Consider the following 10,904-nt stretch of genomic DNA (forward strand, 5'->3'; position numbering starts at 1 on the left):
AATGACACTGTAAGACAAAACTTAGGCAGAATCAAGAAAGACTTTAAGGCTCTGGGGGAGAAAGTTAAGAGTTTTGGTGCCCAAGTTATGTTTTGTTCAATATTACCAGTTCAAGAATTAGTGGCAGCCAGGAACAGACACATAACATAGACCAACTTCTGGCTATATGGCTGGTGTGGCCACAAGGGTTTTGGCTTTTATGATAATGGGGCTTTCTGTGAGGACTACAATCTGCCAGGAAGGGATGGAATCCACCTAAGAGAAGCAGAGGAAACTTTGGCAACAGGCTAGCCAATGTGGTAAGGCAGGCTTTAAACTGAAGGACCTGGGGCGAGGGATCCAAAATAGCAATGCTCACATCACCATCACCATTTCAACTGATTGGGGAATAAACCAGGCAAACCCGAGTAGTGTAAAATGTGCCTCAGCTGTCTCCCTAAATGAGAACCAAAAGATTAGCCACCTGAAGTGTATGTATACTAATGCATGAAGTCTGGGAAATAAATAGGAGGAACTGGAGCTCCATGCCTAGTCAGACAATTATGATATCATAGGAATAACTGAAACATGTTGGGATGATTCACACAACTGGAGGATCATGATAGACACGTAGAGGCTGTTTTGTAGAGACAGGCATGAGAGAAGAGGAGGAGGAGTCACACCTTATGTTAAGAAAAACCTTGAATGTATATAAGCAACTATGGTAACTGTGGTAGCCCTACTGAATGCCTCTGGGTCAAAATCAGAGGGGTTGTCTCCAAGCGTGACCTTACAGTAGGCATCTGTTACCAACCCCCAAACCAAGACAACCTGACCAATGAAGTGATACTCAAGGCACTCAGGCAAGCTTCGGGTCAACAAAAACTGGTTCTTATGGGATACTTTAACTACCCAGACATTTGCTGGAAGGACTATGCTGCAGTTCACCTGACATCTGTCCAGTTCCTGGAATGTGTAGAAGGCTACCTCCTCACTCAAATGCTGGATGTGCCAACCAGGAATGGAGCACAGCTGGACTTACTACTCACTAACCAAGAAAACTTGCTTTGTAATATCTCTGTTAGTGACAGACTTGGCTCCAGTGACCCCACTATTGTGGAGTTTGGGACACTGATGAGCACGATGAAGGTTAATTCCAGGACAAAGGGTTTAGATTTTAGAAGAGCAAACTTCAACTTGCTCAGGGCTGAGTTGGAAGGGATCCAATGGGAAGCTTCCATGAAGGGTAAAGGAGCTAGAGAGTGCTGAGAGTTTTTCAAGAATGCTCTCCTACATGCACAAAACCAGTTCATCCCCTCTAAAGGCACAGGAAGTAGATGGAGCAAGAGGCACCCTTGGCTTAACAGCGAGCTTCTGGGTCTGCTCAGAACCAAAAGGGAAATGTACCAGAGGTGGAAAAGTGGAGCATTACTGGTTGAAAATTACAAGGGCATTGCCAGGGTATGCAGAGAAGCAGTTAGGAAAGCAAAAACTCAGCTTGAGCTGACAGTGGCCAGAGATGTCAAAAACTTCAAGGAACAGTTCTGCACGTACCTTAACAGCAAGCAGAAATAGAGGAATAATTTTGGCCCATTATTATACAGGAGAGGTGATCTAGTCACCGACAATGCTGAAAAGGCATAAGTCCTCAACACCTTTTTCACCTGTTTTCACCAGTGCTGTTGGGTCCCAGGCCATAGGAACACATAGGAACACCAACTCACCATCAGTGAAGGAAGAGTTGGTGTGGCAACTATTACAGGAACTTGACCCATACAAATCAATGGGTCCAGATGCCATCCACCTGAGCGTGCTGAGAGCACTGGCTGATGACATTGCAAAGACACTCTTCATCATATTTGAGAAGTTGTGGAGATAGGGAGATGTCCCTGGAGACTGGAGGAAGGCTAATGTCAACCCCATCTATAAGAAGGGTTCAAAGGAGGACCCAGGTATTTACAGACCCATTATCCTCACCTCAGTCCTGGAAAGGTCATGGAGCAAATCCTCCTGTGGACTGTCACAAGTCAATTGTCAATCGTGTTTGACAAACCTGATCTCCTTCTATGACAAAGTAACCCTCTCGGTTAATGCATAGCAAGCAGTGGACATCGTCTACCTGGACTTTTCCAAGGCTTTTGGAAAGGTCCCCCACAGCCTCTTCCTGGAGAAACTGACTCATTACAGTCTGTGGTGGTCTGTGGTCTGTGCAGTGGGTGGGGAACTGGCTGACAGACCATACCCAGAGGGTGATAGCAAATAGTTCCTCCTCAAACTGGCAACTGGTCACAAGTGGGGTCCCCCTGGGATTGATATTGCGTCCAATGCTGTTTAACATCTTCATAAGTGACCTGGATGTTGGGATCAAGAGCACCCTGTGGAAGTTTGCAGACAACACCAAAATGAGTGGAGAGGTTGACACTCCAGAAGGGAGAGCCACCCTGCAGGATGACCTAGACAGGCTGGAGGAGTGGGCGAGCAGGAACCTTGTGAAGTTCAACAGAGAGAAGTGTAAGGTCTTGCACCTGGGAACACATAATCCAGGAGTGCAGTTCAGACTGGGATCGACAGGCTCAACATGAGTGAACAGTGCTGCAGAGAGCAAAGAAAGCCAACAGGATGCTGGGCTGTATCAACAAGGGCATCACCAGCAGAGATAAAAAAGTAATCATCCTGCTCTACTCAGTGCTTGTCAGACCACACCTGATGTGGACAGGCTGGAGAGGGTCCAGAGAAGGGCCACAAGGATGACCAGAGGACTAGAAGACCTGCCACATGAGGAGAGGCTGAGAAAACTGAGAAAACTTGTTCAGTCTTGAGAAAAGAAGGCTTTGGGGGGACCTTATTACCATGGTCCAGTACTTAAAGGGTGGCTACCAAGAAGATGGAGACCCTTTATTTACAAGGAGTCACATAGAAAAGACAAGGGGTAATGGGCAGAAGTTGCTCCTGGGGAGATTCCAATTGGACACAAGAGGTAAATTTTTCACCATGAGGACAATCAAACATTGGAATAGTCTCTCAAGGAAAGGGGTAGATTCCCACACACTGGACAGTTTTAAGCCTCAGCATGACAGGGTGCTGAGCCATCTCATATAAAGTATAGCAATACCTTAAAAAGGTTGAACCAGATGATCCCCGATATCCCTTCCAACCTGGCATTCTATGATTCTACAAACTACAGAATATACCATTTTTCTGGCACATTCAGGAAAAGAGTATTCATGATAATGAAATTGCCAATTTATTTGGCTCTTAGGTTCCAGTCCTTTTGTCCTGCTAAACCTGCTTATCTTTGCTTCTCATTCTACATTTTTCTACACAGGCTTCACAACATATTGGCACTGCAGCCCAAGCTCTTCATTTAAAAAAGATGACATTTGCTGTTCCCTAGGGACTTGAATCAGAGCAGGGCTCTGCCTAGATTAAGCACATTATAGGGTGGTAACTGGTATGGTAAAAAAAAACAAAAAACAACAAAAGCAGTAAGAAGATAATAAGTATGAGGGGGAAAAAAAAAAGACAAAGGAAAATAAACAACCCCAAACAAACCAACACAGATATTATCTCTGTGAGGAATAAAGAACCACTAAGAAAAATGTGAAGGTAAATCAATAAGTGAAAAGGCAAGAAAAGTATTTGTCGAGGAAAAACAGTGAGAGAGACAGTGACACAGGACAAACAAGAACAGATCTGAAATGAGCCTGGGGGATAGTTGAACTACATGAGAGAAGTTGCATGTCTGCCAAGATACATGGAAACATACCAATGGACTTCACAAAGACATGGATTTCAGTTGGAATTTTACAGAAAATGTTTTTCCAAGAAGTACCAAGCTTGTTCAGGAAAAGTCTCCAGGAGTCTAATACAGATGAATGAAGTACTACGTCTTATTTTAATGAAAAACAATTTTGTCCAAGAAAATTGTCTTCAGTGGGAATATAGCTCCTGATGATACAAAACAGCTAATGACCAAGCTAGGCTCTCTCTACAGAAAACTGGCTCAGAGGAGATTCAGTCTTACTCAAGAGATTTTTGTTAATTAACTTCCTCCTCCTGGGATCTTAGAGCACATTTAGGGCTAGCATATCATGGCTGTCATCCTGTCTGGTGTAATCTGATTATTGACTGTTGGAAAATGGGTATTTTATGGCACTGGACTGGTGCCCAGAGGTGGTGGTAGCTCCAATCTCATGTAAATGACCTGGTAGCTCAGCTCTGACATGGAACAACCACTACAGAGAGCAAACACCAAAATGGAAGTCTTTCCAGGGTGTGCATTCAGAATAATCCATGGGGTTTATTTTTTTAAAATATATTTATCCATCATTCATGTGGGCTTTTGAGTGACCAAGCTGTGCAAGATTATTGGACAGCAAGTCTGCTTTTGGATAGTCAAGTTGCAAATGCAGAGTCTGGAAATCTCTGAACGCATTTTCTAACTTCACTGTTTGGTGGGGACAGTCTTCTCTCAGGGCTGGATCTGGAGTCACATTTGGAGGTGTGCTTGTTGTGGCCCCTTCTGAAGTGGTAAAGGGAAGCTATTCTGATAGATAGGCCTTGCAGCATTTTAAGTGTCTACATACAGCTCTTAGAAACAGGAGGCTTTCCTCAAAATATATTCTTAGACGCTTTCTGTCCTAAGGTAAAATCTATCCACAGGCAGAAAGTTGTGCTGCATTAGCTCTCCTACTTGGGGATTTGATTGCAGCTTCAGTCAAACTCAGCCTGTTCAGAGGTGCTGTTCTTAGAGACTGAACATTCCCATTACCTGCTCCACTGTCAAGATCCTCTCCACTAGGATGCTGAGAAATTAGTCCATAACTTTTAACCAGATTATTATTTCACTACATACTGCAAACAGAAAAATGTGAAGTTCTTGATTCTAGTAATCTCAGATTTCCAGAATGGGACCACTTAAAGTTGGTTGAGTCAAGCTAGGATAGAGTTTTGCCCTCTCCATTCGTTCCTCCAAAAAAAGGTTACGAATATTTCCACAACCCTTTGAATGTAAACACTTTACCTTTAAAATTTCTCATTAAATGTTACATTCAAATGCCAGAAAAGTCTATGAGACAGAGTGGTCCTGTGGGAATGTTTCAGCCCTTTGACATTTCCCAAAGAAAGCAGGCCTAATGCTACTCCTTTATTACCACATTGAATTTGAAACAACATAATTGTGGCTTACCCTACGCAGGAGAAAGTTTGTTAACCTACGGAACACCCTCACCTTATTGTCCAGTATTTCCTATGCAGATATTATATGTGAGCAAATCTGCACAGCATGAATGGAAATGCCACAGTTTCCATGAAGGATCAGACAGATCTATACAAGTGCTATGGAGCTGTACAAATGCAGAAAATACGACTCCCCCCCAGGATATGACAGGTGTAGAGTGAAAGCACTTCCTAAGAGGGCAGCATATACACAGAAGACACAGGACACATTTAACAATGCCTGAAAGCTAATCCTTCCCCATAGATAGAGAAGAAGCATGTAGCACATGAATACCCTGCCCAATACTTCCCCAAAGCACCAAACTTCTTTTGACAGGTTATGCAGCACAGCATTAATGCACAGGACTTCCAGACAGTCATTAACTCCAAAAGTAGAAACTGGACTGAAGACAGCTCACCTGTTAAGGTCTTCAGATATATAGAGACAGATCTGCAATATCAAAAAATACTAGAGCAATAAAGCCCTTGAAATAATCCTGTAGAAAATGTGCAGACTAAACAAGAGAATGTGTCCAGGAAAACACAGAAGTTAGCTCTATGAATAACAGAGAAAGCCTGGAAACTGCAGTCAACTTTTGATTATCTATGTGTGTTCATTCTTGAGTCAGTGTGGATGGAGAAACAGCCAGGTAAAACCACAATTAATAGAATATGCCATATATACACAGAATACATACACTATAACTTATAATTACATGTGCTTTGTAAAAAATATGATGTAGTAAAATGCCTTTGAGAACATTTATAAATAACATTTTCAGAAGGGATTTTGAAAAAACACTAGCCAGAGAACTGTCTGTTACTGATGACTTCAGCTCTGCATAATGCATATCCCAATATTGCTTTCCAGTCTAGGGCAGAGAGGGAATTCAGGGCATGGCTGATCCGCTGCCTGAATTCTTCAGTCAGCAATAATCAATAGCTGCCTGTGCAGGTTTTCTTGGAAAGGACATAGGTAGATAGAAAGCATAAAACTACTGAAGCAGCATAGAAAATTAATGAGCTTTCTGTAAAGACATACCCTTTTATATTTCCAACAGAAATGTAGATTATTTAATATTTGAAGCTTTAAAGAACTTGCCTGTGCAGACAAGTCAAGTGAAGAATGCATACAGAATATACACAGGGAAAAAATAATGCAGTGACCTCATCAGACCATTGGGTGATTTTGGCTGGCTAAGAAACAGAGCTTTTTTTTTTTTTTCCCCCCCTGCAGTTGTTTTCTATGCAGTCTTCAGCCACCCTGCAATGGAATTAACATGACACCATGCTGTGAAACAAGGAAGTACTGTGTATGCACTCCCCTTATCAGAGCATTCATAGGATTCCTAGGAAAAGACAAGCCCATCTACCTACTTGAATTTAATGTTATTTGGGGAATTTCACTCTTCTCTGTACCTCTAAAGGCTTTTGCAAAGGATTGCATCTTTATTTTTAAGCCCTCAGCCTGCAACAGGATGTGCTGACAAGGATTTTAGGTGCATGAACTTCTCAGTTGCAGAGTCCAAATGTAAACATCCCAATGCAAGCTCATGTGATTAAGTTCAGGACTATTTGTTTTCCTCCCTTCCTTCTGCCACAAATCCATTTAGTAAAAACATTATACTGTGCACTTAAGCTTTCAAACTTCGGTTTAAAAAGACGTATCATTATGCACTTAGTTTTAAAATAAGCTTTTACAATATACCCTTACTTAGACATGAGACATTTTTTAAAGTGAAAACAGTCCTTTTGATTAAAAGCAAAGACCATACATAATTTTAAGGCACAGGAATACCTGATTATATAATAATTTAAAAAATAAAAACATGCTGTACCATACTTAGCTGTGTGATATTAAAAATATTATTTAGATCATACACATATTTTACAAACCCTCTGGTTTACAGTTTACAGTAATTTTATATGTAACCAAATGGTACAGTGAACACCTGCCCATGCAGAGGCACACACACAATTACTTGTTACACTTAAGAAAACCCTAAGACTGATCTCACCAAGGCAATGTCACAACCTGCAGGCACTTAGGACTACTTCTCCATGCGTGTTAACAAGACCCCTGCCGGTCCCATTTTACAGCAAAAAGTTTCTTTGCTGCTGTCAATGCGTCAGTCCTTTCTGAAACTGGAAGAGAACTAACTCAGGCACCTGCATTACCCATTGAAAAATATTAAGTAACTCATAGACCCTACATAGTGCCAAAGCCTTTTTGCAACCGACAGCAGGGAGGACTGCTCTAGAGTAAATGCTTTTAAACAGTTCATTGAGCTGCACAGGTGCCAAGATAGATTTGCTCCCTACCAGAGCGGGAGAGAGGCAGGTTGCAGCATACCCACACCCTGTCAGTGAGAAGAGAATCAGGTCTCAGGATAAGCTGCACCAGAGGGTGCAGTATGATGCCAAAAAGCATGGTCTGATGGGGTGGATGACTTGGGCCTCTGACATCTGGGCTACATGTCCTGGACACTACTGCTTTTTTAGTACAGGCAATGCAGCAGGTACCTCACTGCACCATGAAGCCCTCTACCTGCAGATCTGTGTAAACCCCCTCCACCTCCGATTACCTCAGTGCCTCTTGTGCCTTGCTCTGGTCCCTGAACTTCTTCCCCAAAATGCACACACACTCTAGCAATGCAACCAGGCATGACACCCAAGTACAGAGAAGAAATTAAAGGTATTTAAAATTATTGCAGTGATTGAAAGTTTTTACTCATTTTAGAGGGGGAAAGAGTTACACAAACTCTGTTGAACTGAACAGCTCATACGAAGCAAAACCCTCCGAATTGCAGGGTCACCAAAATTATTTTATTAAGCCACAATGTAAGACACATTAATCAAAGGAAACAGTTTCCAGACATCATTTATCTCTTGCTTAAACCCAGAAAAAGCAAAGCAGAGACAAAATAAAATCTTTATTCTTATCCTGCTTGAGTAAAACAACAGTGTAAGAACACATCACCTCTTTGCTTTGCTCTACAGGCACACCAGCCTGATGAGTTTGAGTCAGTGTTACATCTATGCCTTCAGTGGACCTCTGAAGATTCAGTAAAGTCTTTATTATTCCTGCAGAGTGTAAGGGCTATGCATAGTCAATCCACATAATGGATTCACAACAAAAACACATTTAAGTTAAATATTTTTGCAGTTCTCTCATAGCAAAAGCAAAATAATATATCTGTCTATAAAAAACAACATATTTGAATTTCCTTTACATCTCATGCAACAATCCAAGAAAAAAAGGATGTCTAAAGGCACAGTTTTCTGTGGACTCAATAATGACCTTTCCTATTTACAACATCAGAGCTGTTAGAATAGCTTAGAGTATGGCTTAAGCAACCACATATTCTCAAAAATTTGAATGCACTCATTTTCTGCTGCAGAGTTGTAGAAGCATTTCAAAAGGCTAAGGATTTGCGCAGAGGGATGAGGCTGTTAGGTTACTTGTTCTGTAACTTCTTGTCCCAGCCAATCTGCACTTGTAAGATGCAAAAGGTCCAACTTAAAAATACCTGATGAAATAGGCTTCCACTGAAAATGCTGGAAGAGGCCATCCTTTCTATGCCAACGACAGGAAACATCAGCTCAAAACACATGTACGCCCCACACTTGAGCCCTGAGGGGCTTCAGAGTTTTCTAGATGGCTAGTGTAGCAGGGGCTTTCTGTGCCCTTGCAGCACAGTGGTGCAGACCTACAGAAATGAGTCACCTTTACCAAATCCATAATTCCAGTTCCCCAGAACCTTATCCCATTGCTGCTGCAGGCAATCGCGAGCAATGCTCAAGCCTCCTGTTTCAAGGACAAAGAGGCAGTACTCAGATGGCAATCACTACTTCAGAGCTCCGAGTCAGAGAGGGGGAAAAACAAAATAAAGAGAAAACTTATTGTAGTTAGCCAACATCTGCTATGAAGATGCTGAAAATGATGACTAGATATTGAGTGAAGGTCACGAGGCTTACCTAGGAATATAGGGGGAGAAAAACACACGGGGGAAGAAGGAGGGGGAGAAGGGGGGGAAAGCACGAGCGCTGCAGCACAGAAGCTATGCTCAGCCAATACATGCTGGCACTTACCATAAAAATAGAAAGATCCAAAGAGAATCAGAGTAAGGATCCTTTTTATCTCTCTTCAATAGAAAGATTTCCACATGAAGCTCTGAACACAGCTGTCCAGGGAAAAGCAAGCCAGTATGATGATACACAGAAAACACTAACACACAAATGCTAAGTCCTTTCACAGCCTTTCAAAACCTGCAAGCAGTTCGTGCTGAAAAACCAAACGGTAAGAAGCCTGAAGACGACTGCTACATAGCACTGCAGCGAGAACAGACTGCTGTATTTCCAGTCACTCAGACTGCACTGTTTTCATCTTCTCACCACTGCTTACATCCTAGAGGTGGGATTGGGGGTGGGGAAAAGAGATCTCTCCTCCAAGTGGAAAGGAGAGCAGAAACGGCATCAGCATTTTTAATCAGTCTCCGAAAACACCCAATCACAGGGGCCGAGCGGTGACAGCGTCCAGCCTGGCGCGGCAGCCCGCTCCTGGCTCGCACCAGCCCTCCGAGGGGCTCATCTGCTGCTTTAGCCCAGCAAGGCTTCCTGTGCCCAACACACAAACACAGCGTCTTCTCCTCCAAGGAGCAGAGCTTTGAAAGCTACAGGCTTTCCTGGGCTGCTGTTCTGCCCGGCTGTTTTCTACATCTGCGCAATAGTACGAAGGCAAGAAAAGTTTGGAGCTTAAATATCAGCACTGTTTAACTTGCAGTTTGCTGTCCGGTGGCTTCCTGATATGAAACACACACTAACCGTTGCTTCCTCTTCAAAGGTTTCTTTTTAGAGGAGAAGGAAGTCTGTAAGAGATTTTACAGCACAGCCCCGCTGCTGTGAACAGCCTTGTTAGAGCTGGCACTGGTTTTGACATGACATCATGGACCTCTGATGGCACCAGATCCACAGAAAATACACAATAAAAGTTCCTCTTCCCTCATCCACCAAGATGACAGCTGGATTAAATGTTTCTGCTGCTATCATACTACTGAACATAAAAATAAAAGTAAATCAATAAAGACACAGATCTTAGCTTAATTTGCAATAAGGATATCCAGAACCTGGAAGCAGATCTCTTTGTGGTATTTAACCCATCAAACCAATACAAAAGTGATACAGTCAACATTAGAGCTGCCAAATATTGTCACTTCCAGGGGATGCTTCTGATTCTAAACACACACACACACACACAAAAGCCTGCATTTGACTATGGGAGAGAAGTTCTTCTGGTGGAGCAAACCAAAATACAGCATACAATTTTGCAGTTACTTAAAGCAGATACTGGCAGTAGATGAAGTTAGATGCTTACCTTTTCAAAACATTTTAAAAACAATTAATCCTGGAATGTTGCCTTCTTGCAAAGTAAACATTAATACTATCTGTCTGCTAGTCACATTTCAGAAGATGAAAAGGCTAGGTAGTGCAAGAGGGGAATGCAGGGAAAAGAAACCTCCAAATATTTCCAGCAGTGGTACCCATATTAATTGATCAGTACCAAGTACTTGTAGAACATACCAGGTAACAACATAAGCCTATCAGTGGAGCTAATAAAAACCTCAACCAGCCAAACAAAAAACACCAACAAACTTCAGAGGCTCTACAGCCTGAAATGTTTGAAAGTGTGAATAAAGTGCAAAAACCAT

The 10,904-nt window shown here is 42.3% G+C and overlaps 1 protein-coding gene across 7 annotated transcripts in view; it reads right to left on the bottom strand.

Moving 5' to 3' along the window:
- The window catches only part of ANO4 (anoctamin 4), a 199,672-nt gene extending 190,057 nt beyond the window's left edge, over nucleotides 1–9,615 (bottom strand). For all 7 annotated transcript variants that reach the window (XM_051636787.1, XM_051636778.1, XM_051636771.1 and 4 more), the window contains exon 1: nucleotides 9,289–9,615. The gene's annotated coding sequence lies outside the window, so the exon portion shown is untranslated. The remainder of the gene's footprint in view (nucleotides 1–9,288) is intronic.
- Between the last annotated feature and the right edge of the window lie 1,289 nt (nucleotides 9,616–10,904).

The sequence above is a fragment of the Apus apus genome, chromosome 1 (assembly GCF_020740795.1).
Source record: "Apus apus isolate bApuApu2 chromosome 1, bApuApu2.pri.cur, whole genome shotgun sequence".
In the NCBI taxonomy this organism is placed as follows: Eukaryota; Metazoa; Chordata; class Aves; order Apodiformes; family Apodidae; genus Apus; species Apus apus.